The 15,551-nt window shown below is 39.7% G+C and overlaps 2 protein-coding genes across 3 annotated transcripts in view; both read left to right on the forward strand.

Annotated features, from left to right (window-relative positions):
• YEATS4 (YEATS domain containing 4) overlaps positions 1-15,551 on the forward strand; it is a 155,715-nt gene that overhangs the window by 83,182 nt on the left and 56,982 nt on the right. The gene's annotated exons all lie outside the window — the stretch shown is intronic.
• Positions 4,329-15,551, forward strand: part of FRS2 (fibroblast growth factor receptor substrate 2) — a 120,289-nt gene continuing 109,066 nt past the window's right edge. Inside the window, exon 1 of the mRNA XM_029206054.1 lies at positions 4,329-4,372. The gene's annotated coding sequence lies outside the window, so the exon portion shown is untranslated. The remainder of the gene's footprint in view (positions 4,373-15,551) is intronic.

Raw genomic sequence — 15,551 nt, forward strand, 5'->3', positions numbered from 1 at the left:
TCCAAGGCAGTTGACAAGTAACATTAGCTACAATGCCTGTAGAATGTTGGTGGTAATCATATTTATAATGTGATGTCTGCACTTGCTTGGCTTGTTTAGAAATGGCACAAGATGGTACCCCATGATTTTCTACCTCAGAAAAACAATTTAAAATTACCTCAGAATACACTGAAATAAATCATTAAGAACACATGTAAAATCTACAAGGCAAAATTCTATACTTGTTTCTCTAAAACATCCATATGATCCCACACACCAGTGGCTCCAAACTCAGCACTTGACATGAAGATTTCACACATGAGTGGAGCCAACTCCTTGTACGACCTGAATGGAGAGTTGCACCTGAGCTAAAGATGCCAACACCTTGTGGGATGCATGCCCAGTTTGCTGGTGTCCAAATTTTCAAGAGATGCCAGAAATTGGGATTTTTATTTTATGTGACATTTCTCATTTTAAAATTTTTGGCTCAGTTTATTTCTTGATACAGAACTCTGTGGGTCAAACAGCACATTTGAGGCCATTTGTCAAATCTCTGCCAACTATACTAGTACATATCTATGAGTACACCGTGCTGTTATTCAAATTAGCAAGTGTTTTTTAAGCACTTGTGCCAAGACATGAATCAAAGGTAAAGAAGACAAAATATGACAAAGCCTTCATGAAACTCACAAGTCTACCGGGAGATGGGCAATAATGTCACAGAAAAGAGTGAAAAATAGTAGAGTGTGGAACCCAGGACTTAAGCCTGGTGATTTAAGTATTTGATCAGTCCTACGTTAAAACAAACAAAAAACACAAAGAACCCCATTATTTGAAAGGTTGGCAAACTGGTGGACACCCAAGTAGATGGTTCTTTTGTTTAACAAAACACCTTAATGGATTTTTGGGGCGGGAGCTATGCATAGACAGGGCTACAGCCTTGCACAGTTCCAGGGGGACCATTCCTATTGTCGCCTGTGCAATTGGCACCCCCTCGAGCACCATTCAGGTTGTATTCTTTGTGAATGGTACCCCCTGGAATTGTGCAACTTGGCGACTCTGTCAACAAAGATAGGCCTGGAGTCTGGTCTGAGAGGAGGATTGAGAGCTAAATCCTTCTACATAATAAAGTGGGAGGAATTTTAAGTCTTTTCCTAGTGGGTGGAGGCAGGAGGGTGGAGGGGTGCTTGTAATGGGGAGAAGAAAGGGTTTGGAGAAAAGATCTCTAGGATGTGGATGGGCCAACAATTTGGCAACAACCTGGAGCCTATGAACCTGTTGAGAGATTTCTTGTAATTTTTAAGAGAAACACATATAATCCTCTGTCATCCTCTTTAACCTCCAGTAGATACTGACAAATTAAGTCAAATGGCTTTTTCTTTGGCATCAGCTATAGTTTTTGAACCTCTTATGTATGAATCAGGAGATAACCAGGAAAGATTCAATGCTCAGGCTCACATAGTAACACTTGGCTAAACATATTAATATTATAATAACTTGTCTTTTTACTGTTTTTCTTAAAAAACTCAGAGCACTTACACTTTTATTTCTTCATTTGTTCTAACGTTCCAGTGTGGGAGGGGCAGATTTATGATAACATTATTTATAGATGGAGAAATTGACATAGAGATTAAATTGCTTACTGAATGTTGCATAGTTGTGGTGGTGAAGCCCACAGTGGAATTTGGTTCTCCAAGCTCCTGCTATGAGGTGGAGCGATCATGAGTTTTGGAATTAGAGGGATCTTTGTTTGAACAACCCTGATTTCTGCCCCTTAATAAGAATGTGGCCTTAAGTCAATTACTTCACCTAAGCCTCAGTTTTTCTCTTCTGTACAATTAAGGCCATGAAACCTCATGGTAGTGCAGTGAAGATCAATTTAGAAAATGCATGTTAAGCCCTGGCACAGAGAAGTTCCCAAGTGAGATTAGTTCCACCCCCAACCCAGTATTATCTGGTTAAATTTCAGTACAAATTGAAAGTAAACAAAAAAGAATCCTCCATTAATTTTTTTTCTAGCCTCCTCTCCCACTGAGAGCAAAACATGAATAAAAATGCTTCAATACATCATTTAATTCATTGGGAAGAACTTTTGATTCAGTAGAGTTATTTCTGTTGGGGATAATTAGAAAAAAAAAAGAGGGTTATGTGGAAGACAAGATAGTAGAGTGCAGAGGTTCTAAAACTGGAGAATGTTTTAGAATCACTAGGAAGGCCTGTCTGAACACAGATGGCAGGACCCCACGCCAGACTTTCCGATTCACAAGTTCTGGAGTGAGGCCTAATAATTTGCATTTGTAACAAGTTCAAAGATGATGTTGATGATACTAGTCCAGGGACTACACCTCAGAGAAGCACCAGTATGGTTAAGTGAAATTCTGGGGGTGAGGTTCAGCACTCTGTGTTTTAACATGACCTTCAGGTGATTCTGATGCTCTCTCAAGATTGAGAACCGTTGGCACAGTGGTGAAGAGCAGCTGAGGAGAAAGACTCACATTCAAATCCTGGCTGCACCATTTACTAGTTAGATGACCAGATTCAGTAACAAACCTTTAGCACTCCTGCGTCCAGCAGGGAGCCTGACAATGACTGTGATTCAGGATTCCCTCTCACTATCCCTCTAAGCCCTTGGTGGAAAGAGAAGTTAGTGAGTCCTGCCAACCCAGGCTCTGTTTTTTACTTCTTCACACTCCAAGGCACGAAAGGCTGGTAAATTTGGGTATTACAGAAGTATTTACAAACACTTCTGTGATCACACACACAAAAATAACACAGCGCTGTAATAAAAGCCAAAAGCAAAGGCATTGTTTGCATCTTAAATTTGTAATAACGGGTTCTGAACTATTTCTATTTCCCCTGCCTTGCTTAGTGACAATTTTGAAAAATCTTCCTCTTCCTCCCCCTCAGTTTTTAGAGATGTTTTGCAGATAGTATGCATGCTAAACACCCCCATACCCCCCCAAAATCTGGACTCAGATACAGAAACTACCTCAGATGTTCGGTGCCTTCCTGATTTTGTGGCTGAGGAATCCCTTTTTCTTTTTCCCCCTCCTTTCCCTGCCTGGCATCTGACTCTGGGTCCTCAAACTGTCTCAGCTCACAGCGTCACAAGTATCCAGGCTGGCCCCAGGACATTCTTTGTCTCACCTACCTTCATTTTTCCCATTGCAAAAACCTCTACTCTTTATTTCCTTAACTAACCTTTTCTATTGTCTATTGCTAACTCATATTTTTTCAAATTACCCCCTGCTAGAGTGACTCCACTGGAGGAAAAACTGTTCCTGTTAATGATGAGGCATGAGAATTGTTGATTTTTACTCAGTCGTACTTTGGTACTAGGTACACCACTGTTTATCAAGCATTTTTATTTTGAATTCCCGTAACAATCCAGAGATGATTATATATGTGCATACACACAAACACACATCAAATATATCAAATATATTACAAATGAGGAAACAGGCTTGGAGAGGTCAAGCAACTTGCCCACGCTGAAAAAGTAAAAGTATTAAATAACAGGATCCAGGTAGTAAGATTCCAGAGTCTCCCAGCTCTTGGCCTCAAGTGATGATGGAATATAGGAATATAATTTGGTTCCTGCCCTTGAAGAACTTAAAAATCGTGTTAGGGATAGGTGAAATTTATACACACAACATGAGTGAAAATAAAATCAAGAACCGAAGTTTGTGGTGTTGGGTTTGGTATCTTTGACCGGTTTCCTCCTCTGCAAGACGTAGATAATAGCACCAACCTCAAGGGATTTGAGGACGATTAACTGAGTTAAGCACCAAAGCGCTTAATACAGTGTGTATCACGCAGTTAGTGGTCAATAAATGTTAACTATCATTATTTTTAAAGGAGGTAGATTGGAGTGGTAAGAATACTGGAAGAGTCGGAGGGCGGGGTGTAGGCGCTGGATCCTTGCACCTAAATTTTCTGAGACCCGGGTTTGCTCCTCTGTACAATCAGGTGGCCTGAGTGGAACGCGTCGAAGAGTGGTAAAGGATACAGCCGGAGTTTGTGGAAACGAAGGGCCACGGGGCAGAAAGGGTTAGCGACCAGCCCGGGGGCGGACTTGCGGGAGCCCTCGGAGAAGCCCCGCCCCGCCCCGCCCCGCCCCGCCCCACTCCGCCCCGCCCCACTCCGCTCCGCCCCGCCCCGCCCCGCCTCGGAGGCCCTGGCAGCTCCAGCCCGGGAGCAGTTCCGGTGCCAAAACCCTTCCCTCCCCCGCTCCCCCGGAAGTGCTTTTCCAGGGTTCGGGCCGGAGAGAGGCCTTGTAGGTACAGACGCTGAGGCTCGGTCGGCTCCGAGAAGGGCCTCTTTCCCGGGTGGGAGTCCGGGGTTCCGCGCCCGCCAACCCGCGCCTTGCCCCCTCCCAGCTCCCGGGCCGACGGTGAGTGGCCGTCGGAGTGAACTGCGACGGCCGCGGGCCGCGTCGGGGCTGGCGCTCTCGGGCCCCCGCTGCCCGCTCCGGGCTACGGGCTGGGCTGTCGGGGTTCGAGAAAGGGGGTTGTCGACCGCCGCGGTCTTCGCCCAGCCCGCGGGGCGGGAAGGAGCGGGCGGTGGGGCCGTGGGGTGGGCGGGGCGGAGCCGGGGAGGGGGTTCCCGGAGCTGTTGTTGCTGTTGGGACTTGAAAGTAAGAATGGGCTGGGCCTCCGTCCATCCAACCTCCTCATTTCTGCTCCCCCAAATCGTCGCGCTGCCTCTCGGATTTGGTTTTCTCTGTCGGACTCGGGTCTGGGAATCTGGACGTCAGACCCAGTCTTGGGCTCTAGTTCCCGACTTCCGCGACCTCTGGGTCTGTCCTCGGGCTCAGTAATTAGCTGGGGTCCCAGAGGTGGTGTCTCCTTGGTCCCAGGGCGGGGCGAAGCTTGTGTAGATACCGGAGATCTTTTGCAAGGCTTTACATCTAGACCCGCTTAGGTGTTGCCTACGGTCGATTTGGACTGCGCTTGGGACGGGTTCTGGATACGTAGGTCAGTGTGGCACCACCGTGCCTCCGATGATCTTTACTCACTCGAAAGCTTACTCAAGCTGTTGTTGAAGTCACTTAAAAAAACAACTTGCTTGAGGAAAATCGGGAGCTCAGGTAAATTCCCTTATTTTCTTGGCAGACGTAAAAAATGATGCTTTCTCTAATCTACATTCCTAATTCTGTGGCTCTCAGAAGTCACAGTTGGTTGATGAGTTTAGTCTGCGTTTGTTGCACAAATTGACTGCAAAGGGTTGGAGAATTATTATGCCCCCTCTTTCCCGAATTTTGTATACTTGGAATTGTCATTTTCCTTAACAGTTCATATTTGGAATTGTTATTTTCCTTAACTTTTAAAGAAAAATTGTTCTCTGTAACTCCAAGGAGGTTCCTTAGACTGTTACAGCTGTTCCTGCAATGCAGAGGTTCACACAGGTGGGCAGAGGTGTTTTGTTTTTTGTCTTTAGTTGTTGTTTTTTAATTTATAGTATGAGGTGTTTACTTCGGATAAATTGAGCATTTCCTAGAGGAGAAAGTGATGTAGGTAGTTGTTTTTAGTGAACAGATTTTAGGTAATAAACTACTCCTGAAAGGTTTGTCGGAATTAGGATTTTCCACATTTAATGGTGATTTTTAAATTATGATCATAAGGGGATGCAGTTACTGCAGATTTTGACCACCAGTAGATGACCATTGTTTTTGCGGTGTAAAGTATATGCACACCATCTTTGTGAAACCAGTGACACTTGCCTGCACTTCTCATCTTGTGCTTATATTAGGACTTATGCTGTAGTTTTTTGGGGGTACTTATCTCATTTTCTCACCTCCCACAACTGGAAGGGGAGGTAGTCTCATGAATTAGGGAAAATAGACTGAAGTGACAAGTTCAGGGAACTCTCTTATGCAAAAGAAGATTTATTTCAGGGTTGTTGATCTTCAACAGGCAAAGGGTGGATGATTTTTAAAGTCCCTGGAAAAAATTGTGAAGTGAAGATTAGTTGCTCAACTTTTAGATTTAGATGAAAACTGTAGATTCTTAGCTATTTGAAATGCTCTAATTGTTTAGAGTCTATGGTTGGAATATTGGAATTGAGAGAATCTGGAAATGGAGTCAAGTTACGGATCTGTACTGAAGGTATGATAGTGTGTTTTGAAGGGAGGGATTTCAAGAATTGTAAGAACAGAAAAAGGTAATTGGGGAAAATCAGAAACCCTTAGTAAATTTAATTATGTTTAGTTCAACAGATACTGAACATTTACATTGGAGATTATATCATTCAAATTAATTCAACAGATATTGCTATGTTAGGCATCAGGCTATGTTAGGCAACCATGTAGGAGCAAGTAAAGATACAGCCCTTACAGCTAAGCTTAATGTTTTTGGCAATAATTTTTTTAAGGTTTGTCAGAAATCATGAAGAGCATATTAAATATTTAGGCATATTAAAATATTTTTCTAATTGGAGGTGAGTTCTTTGTGCTTCATGAAAATCACTGCTAGGCATTATAGGATGCAAAGATTAAATCTTGGGTCTTTAGGAATTTGAAATCTAGAAGGGGATGTCAGATATTTGTATAAAAATTTACAGCATATAGAAATATACGTTAATACTACATGAGTGGTTTGATCTAAAGTTTGGAGTTGTACGAAAGGAAAATGGATTCATTCTTAGCTAGAGTAACATGGGAAGTGGTGGAGGTATAGGTATATTATAGGTATATTATAGGTATATTATAAATATATATATAATACTTATAAAGTTAGCTCTGAAGCTCTTATTTATTGAGCATTTAGTGTATACCAGGCTCTATGCTAGTTGCTTTACGTACATTTTCTAAGCCTCATAACAACATCTAAGCATATTTCTTAATAATGAGGGCACTGATACCCTGATACCGGGGTAACTTATCCAGGCTATGTAGCTAGCAGGTAACTGAGCCCCAATTTGAATCCAGGTCTGCCTGGTGCCAAAGCCTGTGTGTTTTCGCTACAGCATGCTACCTTGCAATAAACCAGCAGCTTGAGTTCAACACTGCAGAAGGTAAGACTTTTCTAAGCCAAAAGTTTAGGGGCTGGGAGTAGGTGGATGAAGAAAGCTTTTTAAATAAAGGTTATGATGTGAGCACAAATGTGGAGGTGGGAAAGTTCATTGTGTCCTCAGAGGAAAGTTAGTGGACCAGATTACCTAGAATATAGGGTTCATTTTTGGGAATAAGAGATGAGGTTTGAAATTTAAATTGGGGCTGGATTGTGGAACATGTTTAAATGCTGTATTTAGGAGTATTTGGGAAGTAATGAGAAACTACCAAGGTCTAATACTGTAGTGTGTAGAATGATTTGTTGCAGACAGCTGACTTTCAATAGAGTATAAATAATAGGCAAGGGCAGTGGTATTGGTATGATTTACTAGGTGGATGGGAGGGAGGGATTGTTGGGAATGGTTTGGAGGAAGTGGAGGTTGAAGATTACACTCATTTTAAGTGTGGGTGATGGCAATGGTGGTACTATTACTAGAAATATGGACAAGAAGGTGCATAATGAGATCAGTTTTGAATATGGTGAGTTTTTTATATACTTGCCAAACACTGGAAATGCTCAGAGGTTTTTGGAAATATGGGTTTGTAGTTCATGAGAGAGGTCAGTGCTAGGCATACATTAAACGTGTGTAGAGAATAATATAAACAGATGTATTAGTTGAATATGTATATGAAGATGGAAGAGCCAAGGGATAGTTTAGATGGAAAGAAAAAAAAAAACCCTTTATTTTAGATGGCATCTATTTAAAACAGAAGGAAAAGACACTAAATAGATAATTTTATTCAGTGGGTAAAAAACTTGATAGTCTGTATACTGCTCACTCACATTGCAGATTCAGATGGAGTAGAAAAGAATCCGATCATTGAAAATCTAATTGGGAAACAACTTCCTTGCCGTTGCTAGTAAGAATACTGTGCTATCATTACTCTATTTCAGAGAGGAAGAACTATTTAAGACTCATTTGGTTCAGGGTGTTAGTCTTTGGTTACTGTAGAGCTGTTTGGTTGTTCCTTTTCGACATTTGTTGGCAAGTGATATGGAAGCAATTCTCTGATATTGCTTTTTATTCTCTTTATTTATTCTCTTTAAGTATTCTCTTTATTTATATGTATGACTTTCAATTTTGGTTTCAATATCAAGAACTTCTGATTATTCAAAGATAATTTTTGTGCCTCCTGTTACTACTGGCTGCTAATAGTGCTTTTCATAGAAAATGGTATTTAATTACATATTTTTCTTTCAACTCTCTTTTCTTTTTATAAGTACTTTTGATTAACCTGAGTAGTTTTGTCTCTAATGTTTGGACTATCCTAGAGAGATAGAATGATAAGACACTTTTTATCCATCATATAATGATATGTATATAAAAACTATATATTTTAATTTGGAAACTAAGAACTATAGATTTATAGAACTTGGTGTGGTTTTCTGTTTGGATATTTAATTTAAGGGAACCTGTGTATCAGTGTGTAAAAGATTGTAATTATTTGCAGAATGAGGCTTAGAGTTGTAACTTTTTGAGGGCAAGTTGATTATTTTTAGACTGAGTTACCATGGAAGTGTTTATTTCCTTCTTGATCATTCATACATTCCTTTTGTTTTTAGGAATATGGCTTTCACTCTGTGAAAGCCAGGCACTTGGGAACACGGAGGAGTCCTGTGTCAGTGTTGTCGGAGGCAGGGGTTTGTGTGTGCTTTGTCTGGGCTGGTTAGCTTAGTTGCCTTGAGCCTGCTATTCATGAGGCAAAGGTCAGGAGTTCCATTTAGCTTCAGTCTGAGTGATGGCCAGGGAGTACACCTCTCACTCCTGCCAGCTGTCTTGGAAATTCCTCGGTTGTCCTTGGTCACAAAGGTGACTGGGTTGGGATGGATCTTTTTACCACTGGAAGAATATTAGAGGAAATTTAGCATGATGGTTAGGAACTCTGACTCTGGAATCAGACAGACCCGTGTCAAAATTCTTGGTCTGTGACCTTGGGAGAGTCCCTAAACCCCTCCCAGCCTCGATTTCCTCGTTATTGAATAGGTTAATATTTGGTTTGGGCATGTGCTACCATTGCTTTCTTTTTCCAAGTGGGAGTTAGCTGCTTCGACCCGTGGTTCCCAAATGTTGGACTGTGGAGCGGTGTCAGTCCATGATAAAGTTTTCACTTGTCTGAAGTGAAATGAGAATGAGTGAACTTCTCATAAACCTACACTTATTTAATTTAGAAGATAATATTTTTTTTCTAAAATTATCTCTTACCATTTTTGGTATAAGCATATTAGGTTTTTTTTAAATGAAATAATGGTGATAGTAATTGGTAGTTATTTTCTTTTTAAATGTCTTTGAAGAATAAAAGTTGGCAACTCTGTGTTCATTCCCCCCCGCCCCCCACCTTTTTAGTCACCTAAAGATTACGACTTTGTGAAATCTGAAAATCTTGGTTTAAACAGAGCCAGGGGCTTCCCTGGTGGCGCAGTGGTTGAGAGTCCGCCTGCCGATGCAGGGGACGCGGGTTCGTGCCCCGGTTCGGGAAGATCCCACATGCCGCGGAGCGGCTGGGCCCGTGAGCCATGGCCGCTGAGCCTGCGCGTCCGGAGCCTGTGCTCCGCAACGGGAGAGGCCACAACAGTGAGAGGCCCGCGTACCGCAAGAAACAAAAACAAAAAAAACCAAAAAAAAAAAAAAAAAGAAAGAAACAGAGCCAGGAGATTGGGGGGAGAGTACTCATCCAACATATTTATGCATCTTCAAGTTAGGTTTGGGGTACATTCTACCCTTCGACTACCCTACAGGGGCTGTATTGTGATTCTCACCTCTATTGCATCTAATTTTGTCAAGTTTTACACTAATACTTATGGCACATTTCAAGGAGCAGTTCAGATTGTTTTCAGTTGAGTTCAAACAAGTTGCTCCAAATTATTTGTTTAAAGCTGTGTTTCTCAACCGGAGTCCCACGAGGAGACCAGCGAACCGTGGGGGCCGCTGCTGTAAGTCATCCTCTGTTGATGAGCCAGGAAGACAAATACCTCGCCTTTGACATAGTGAAGTAGCAGAAAGTGGCTTTCCTTTTCACCTCTCCTGCAGGATCGTTGAAGCTAGAGTGAGAAAATCTTCCTTTAATATAGCAAGTAAATCTTGTACACATATTGGTATTCAGAATGCTTTCTAGAGAAAGAGAATGGTTCAGTACTTTGCATAATGGGTTATGTAAGTGAAGCCCCAGAAGTCCTCCTGGGGTCACAAAACAATTATTAGCGTGTTTATTGAAATTGCATTCAGCTGTTTAGATGAGACGCTTATTGACCCCCTGGTTCACTTAGAGTTGAGGGAAAAGTTAAATTGCAAACCTAGCCTAAGTGACTGTTAAATTAAGGCTTAATATTTGTTTCCTTCGAATGTTTTTGGTTAGGTAGTTTAAAAAATTCGAGTGCTATAGAAATACTTAATTTGTGTTAGAATGCCTAAAGCAAAATGTTCAGGTTCAGCTGAAACAGCTTAGGCCCTCTGCCCTTTGATTTTAAAGACAGTGGACGTTTGCTGCTTTAGGTATTAAGGATGCTATTGTTTTATAGAGTTTTGTTGTACATCATTGTTTCTGTTAAATAAGTAGAATTCATTTATTTTAAGAATGCTTAAATTTTTCCTCCGAAGTGCTGCTGATGGCAGAAATGAATGGTATGTTCAGAAGTCTGGAGGTACGGCCCAGAGTGTCCCGCTATAAGTAGAAAATTTCATGATGCCTATAGCGTTTTGTTTTTAAAAATTCATAAGAATTTTGCATTTTGCTATTTTATATGTATGTAAACAGTATTTTAAAGTACTGCCAACTAAAGTTGGTGCCCCCAAGAAGGGTCATGTGTTCATCCTGTGGATTTTTGTATTCTTTTGATGTGGCTTGTATTACAATTTAGTAGCACTATGTTTAACTATTTAATTTTGGCTCATTAAAAAAAAAAATCCTGTGTTCTGATGATTTTGGTGAGACATGGGAGATGGTGAAGAGGTCCTCACACTTTCTACATATTTCTTAACAAACAGCAAACTATTTAAAAATACTACTAAGGAACTGTAGTTTCATAGAACTAAAATGACTTTGAAAGGAGATTTAATAATTATGAAAGTAAGAACATCTGAAAATTTAAGATTATTGAATTATCAGTATATTTCTAATGTTATGAAAATATAGCAGCATTGTCTAAAACACTTACTGCAGTGATGGAAATATTCTGTATCTGCATTATTTAATATAGTGGACCTCAAATGGCTACTGAGCACTTAAAGTGCACTGAATTTTAAATTTTATTTAATTTTAATTAACTTTAAGTGTGAACAGCCCCTTGTGGCCTCTGTATTAGTGCCACTCTCTAGGGTTAGGAAGACAAGAGGGGGAAGAGAGGTTAGGAATCTTCGTGCCTCCCCTCAGCTCAGTTATAGGCAACGATTAGGCACTCAGTAGGTACTTGTTAAATAAAATAATGAATCTTTTTTAATTCTTTCAATTTTAAATACCAAGGTCTGGGACATATTCTAGATTTTTAGGGAATGATGACTAACCTTTCGGTTTTTTTCTTGTGTTGATTTTTAAGATTTACTTTTATTACAAAAGCATATAGGATAATAAATGTACAACTTAAATAATTATAAAATGAACTACCATGTACCACTAACTAGCTTAAACAGTAGAACACTGCCTCTTTGAAGCCCCTTTGTACTTCTCACCACTTGTGTTCTCTGGCATGGTTCCTAAGTAACCGCCGTCTGAATTTTGTGTTAATCATTCCCTTGCTTTTCTTTTTAATTTTGGTGAATGTATTTTTAAAAAATCCATTTTCCTCTCTCTTCACATTTGGAAGATAAATTCTGTGTAGTTTTCCTTTATCTTAGTTCTCCCTGACTCCCAACAAATTAGATATTATTGTTGTTTTAAACACTGTTGCTTTGATTTGCCTATATATTTACAAGTGTCTTTGCTCCTTTCCATTTGCATCTCAGACTTCCTGTCTGGGATCTGGGATCAGATCATTTTCTCTCTGCCTGAATATCCTTTAGAGGGCCTGTTGTTGAAAAACTTTTTATTTGTTTGAAAGTACCTTAGTCTTATTCCTGAAGGTAGCTATTCTGAGTGTGCATTCAATGCTAGCAGTGTTTTTTTCTTTATTATAGATCTTATTCCATTCTCTTCTGGCTTTTATTGCTGTTGAAAAATTGGTAATTCAAATGTAATTTGTCATTCCTTTAGAGATACAGTTGGCCCTCCATATCTGCAGGTTCTGCATCCTTGGATTCAACTACCTATGGGTTGAAATATTCGGAAAAAAATTCTAGAGAGTTCCAAAAAGCAAAACTTGAATTTGTTGCATGTTGGCAACTATCTATATAGCATTTCCACTGTATTAAGTATTAGAAGAAATCTAGAGTATACACGAGGACATGCACGGGTTATATGCAAATACTCACAATTTTATATAAGGCACTTGAACATCGGAGGGGTATCCTGTGGCATCGTGGAACCGTTCCCGTTTGGATAACCGAGAGACGACTGTATCTGTTGTTTCATTATAGCTAGTTTTAGAATCTTTTCTTTGTCCTTGGTGTTCTGCACTTTCATTTTGATATGTCTAGAAGACGGTTTCTTTTATTTATCGTGCTTGGTATTCAGTAGGCTTTGAAATCTGAAGATTGGTGTCTTTCAACAATTTTGGAGAACTGTTGGCCGTTTTCTCCTCAGATTCATTTTCTATACTTTCTATCTGAAACTTGTATTTGAAGTATGTTAGATCTTTTTACTCTATCCACCAGGCCTCTTAACCTGTTTTTTATATTTTCCATTTCTGTATTTTTCTGTATTGTGTTCTGGATAATTAGTATCTCTTCTTCCCAGTTAGCTAATTCTAACTTCAGCTTTGTTCACCTGTTTTATTGAATTTTTTTCACTTTATTTTAACAATTATATCAATTTTTTTTTATTGTGGTAAAATATACATAAATAGAATTTACCATTTTAACCATTTTAAAGGTACAGGTCAGTGACATTAAGTATATTCACACTGTTGTGCAATTATCACCACTGTCCATCTCCAGGACTTTTTTCATCATCATAAACTTCGTGAAGTCGGTACCCATTCAACGATAAGTCCCTGTTCCCTCTTCACCCAGCCCCTGGCAACAACTGTTTTACTTCCATGAATTTAACTATTCTAGGAACCTCATATACGTGGATCATACAATATTGTCCTTTTGTCTGACTCATTTCACTCAGCATAACGTCTTTAGGGTTCATCTGTGTTGTACCATGTTTACTGAGTTTCTAAAAATTTCATTTACTGTGTTTTCTTTATCTCTAGAAGCTCCATTCAGTTCCTTTTTAAGACTGTTTATCCTTTTTTTGTAGTTATTCCTTTTTTAGTCATGTTCTCAAGATATCTTTTATTTCTTAAAAATCTATTAAATATACTTATTTTATATTTGTCTGATAATTCCAGTATCTGAAGTCTTTTTTATTTTTTTTTTTATTAAAAACTTATTTATTTTTTTTTTATTTTTGGCTGCATTGGGTCTTTGTTGCCATGTGCGGGCTTTTTCTAGTTGCGGCGAGTGGGGGCTGTTCTTTATTGCGGTGCGCAGGCTTCTCATTGCGGTGGCTTCTCTTGTTGCGGAGCACAGGCTCTAGGCATGCAGGCTTCAGTAGTTGTGGCACGTGGACTCAGTAGTTGTGGCTTGTGGGCTATAGAGCACAGGCTCAGTAGTTGTGGTGCATGGGCTTAGTTGCTCTGTGGCACATGGGATCTTCCCAGCCCAGGGCTCAAACCCTTGTCCCCTGCATTGGCAGGCGGATTCTTAACCACTGTGCCACCAGGGAATACAGTATCTGAAGTCTTTGCAGATGTGATTCTGCTGTTTGTTTTGCTGGCTCTTGCTCATGGTGCTGTGTTTTCCTAATTTGTTTTGTAATTGGACTGTGAAGTTCCTTAGAACTTTCTCTCTATTAATTTTGCAGAGTGATTTTTAAAATATAGTGTATAGCTTAGATCTTATAAGTAACCCCCTGGAGATTAGTATCCTGTGTTCTTAAACTTTTTATTTTGAAATAATTTCTAACTTACAGTAAAGTTGCAGGAGTGATATAGTAGACTCTTACACCCTTTACCCGTATTTACCAACTTTTAACATTTTGCCATATTTGTCTTACGGCACACACACACATTATTATTTATTTTTGTGAACCATTGAAGAATATGTTGCATGCCTTTTTTACTTCTTAATACCCCAGGGTGTATTTTCTAAGGATAAGGTATTCTCTTATATAATCACAGTACTGTTATCAAATTCCAAAGTTTAACATTGATAAATACTTTAGTCTGCATACACTTTATATGCCAATTCTGTAGATTTGATCATATCTTGTATTTGGTTGTCCTTTCTTTTTAGTCTCCTTTAAAGTGGAAGAGTTCCTTAGCTTCTCTTTGTCTTTTATGCAGTTAAGGAATATAGGTAAGTTATTTTATAGAAAGTTTTTCAATTTGGATTTGCCTGATTTGCCTCATGATTTCAGGTTATTTATTTTCAGCCAGACTACTGCAAAAGGTATGTGTCCCTCTCAGGATGTCACATGGGGATATACATATGTCCATTTGCCCCTCATTAGGGATTTTAATTTTGGTCAGGGTGTTGACTGGTTTATTCACTGTATAGTTACTGTTTTTCCCCTTACAGTTAGTAAGCAACCTGCAGGGAGATCCTAGTGTTGTGTTTTTCTTTTTTTTTTTTTAATTAATTTATTTTTGGCTGCTTTGGATCTTCGTTGCTGCACGTGGGTGTTTTTTTTTTTTTTTTTTTTTTTTTTTGCAGTACGCAGGCCTCTCACTGTTGTGGCCTCTCCCGTTGCGGAGCACAGGCTCCAGACGCGCAGGCTCAGCGGCCATGGCTCACGGGCCTAGCCGCTCCGCGGCATGTGGGATCTTCCTGGACCAGGGCACGAACCCGTGTCCCCTGCATCGGCAGGCGGACTCTCAACCACTGCGCCACCAGGGAAGCCCCTTGTTTGCTTTTTTAAACTTAACATTATATTAAGTATTTCCTGTGCTATCATCATACTTAATTTTTGCTATTATAAGAAACATTGCAGAAAACACCCAAGAGTATATATTTTTTTCATATTTTTAGTTATTTCCTTATAGCAGATTCCCAGGTGTGTGATACTGAGCCAGAGGATCTGAAGGTTTATTAATCCTGAGACATTCAGTCAAATGGCTTTTCAAAAGGGGACAGTATTACTAGTACTGTTTCACTGTATCTTTGTTAGATTGGATATTAGTTTTACTTTTCGCCCCCTAACTTAATAAGGTGAAAAGGTACTTCATTGTTCTAATTTTAGAGTACATTTCTTTATGTAACAGTTTTTCCATGAAGAGTAAAATTGATTGTAATGTCAAAATGACATGAACTTTTAAAAAGGTGATTTTGCTTTTAAGTAATTTGGAAAAGTATTTTAATATCTGTGCCAGTGTTCAGCGGTTCTGAGCAGGAAGTTGAATCACCAGATCCTTCTCTTTACCTTGCCTGTAACCTCTTCAGTT

The sequence above is a fragment of the Monodon monoceros genome, unplaced genomic scaffold (assembly GCF_005190385.1).
Source record: "Monodon monoceros isolate NGI ecotype Baffin Bay Population unplaced genomic scaffold, NGI_Narwhal_1 Super_Scaffold_6, whole genome shotgun sequence".
Classification (NCBI taxonomy): domain Eukaryota; kingdom Metazoa; phylum Chordata; class Mammalia; order Artiodactyla; family Monodontidae; genus Monodon; species Monodon monoceros.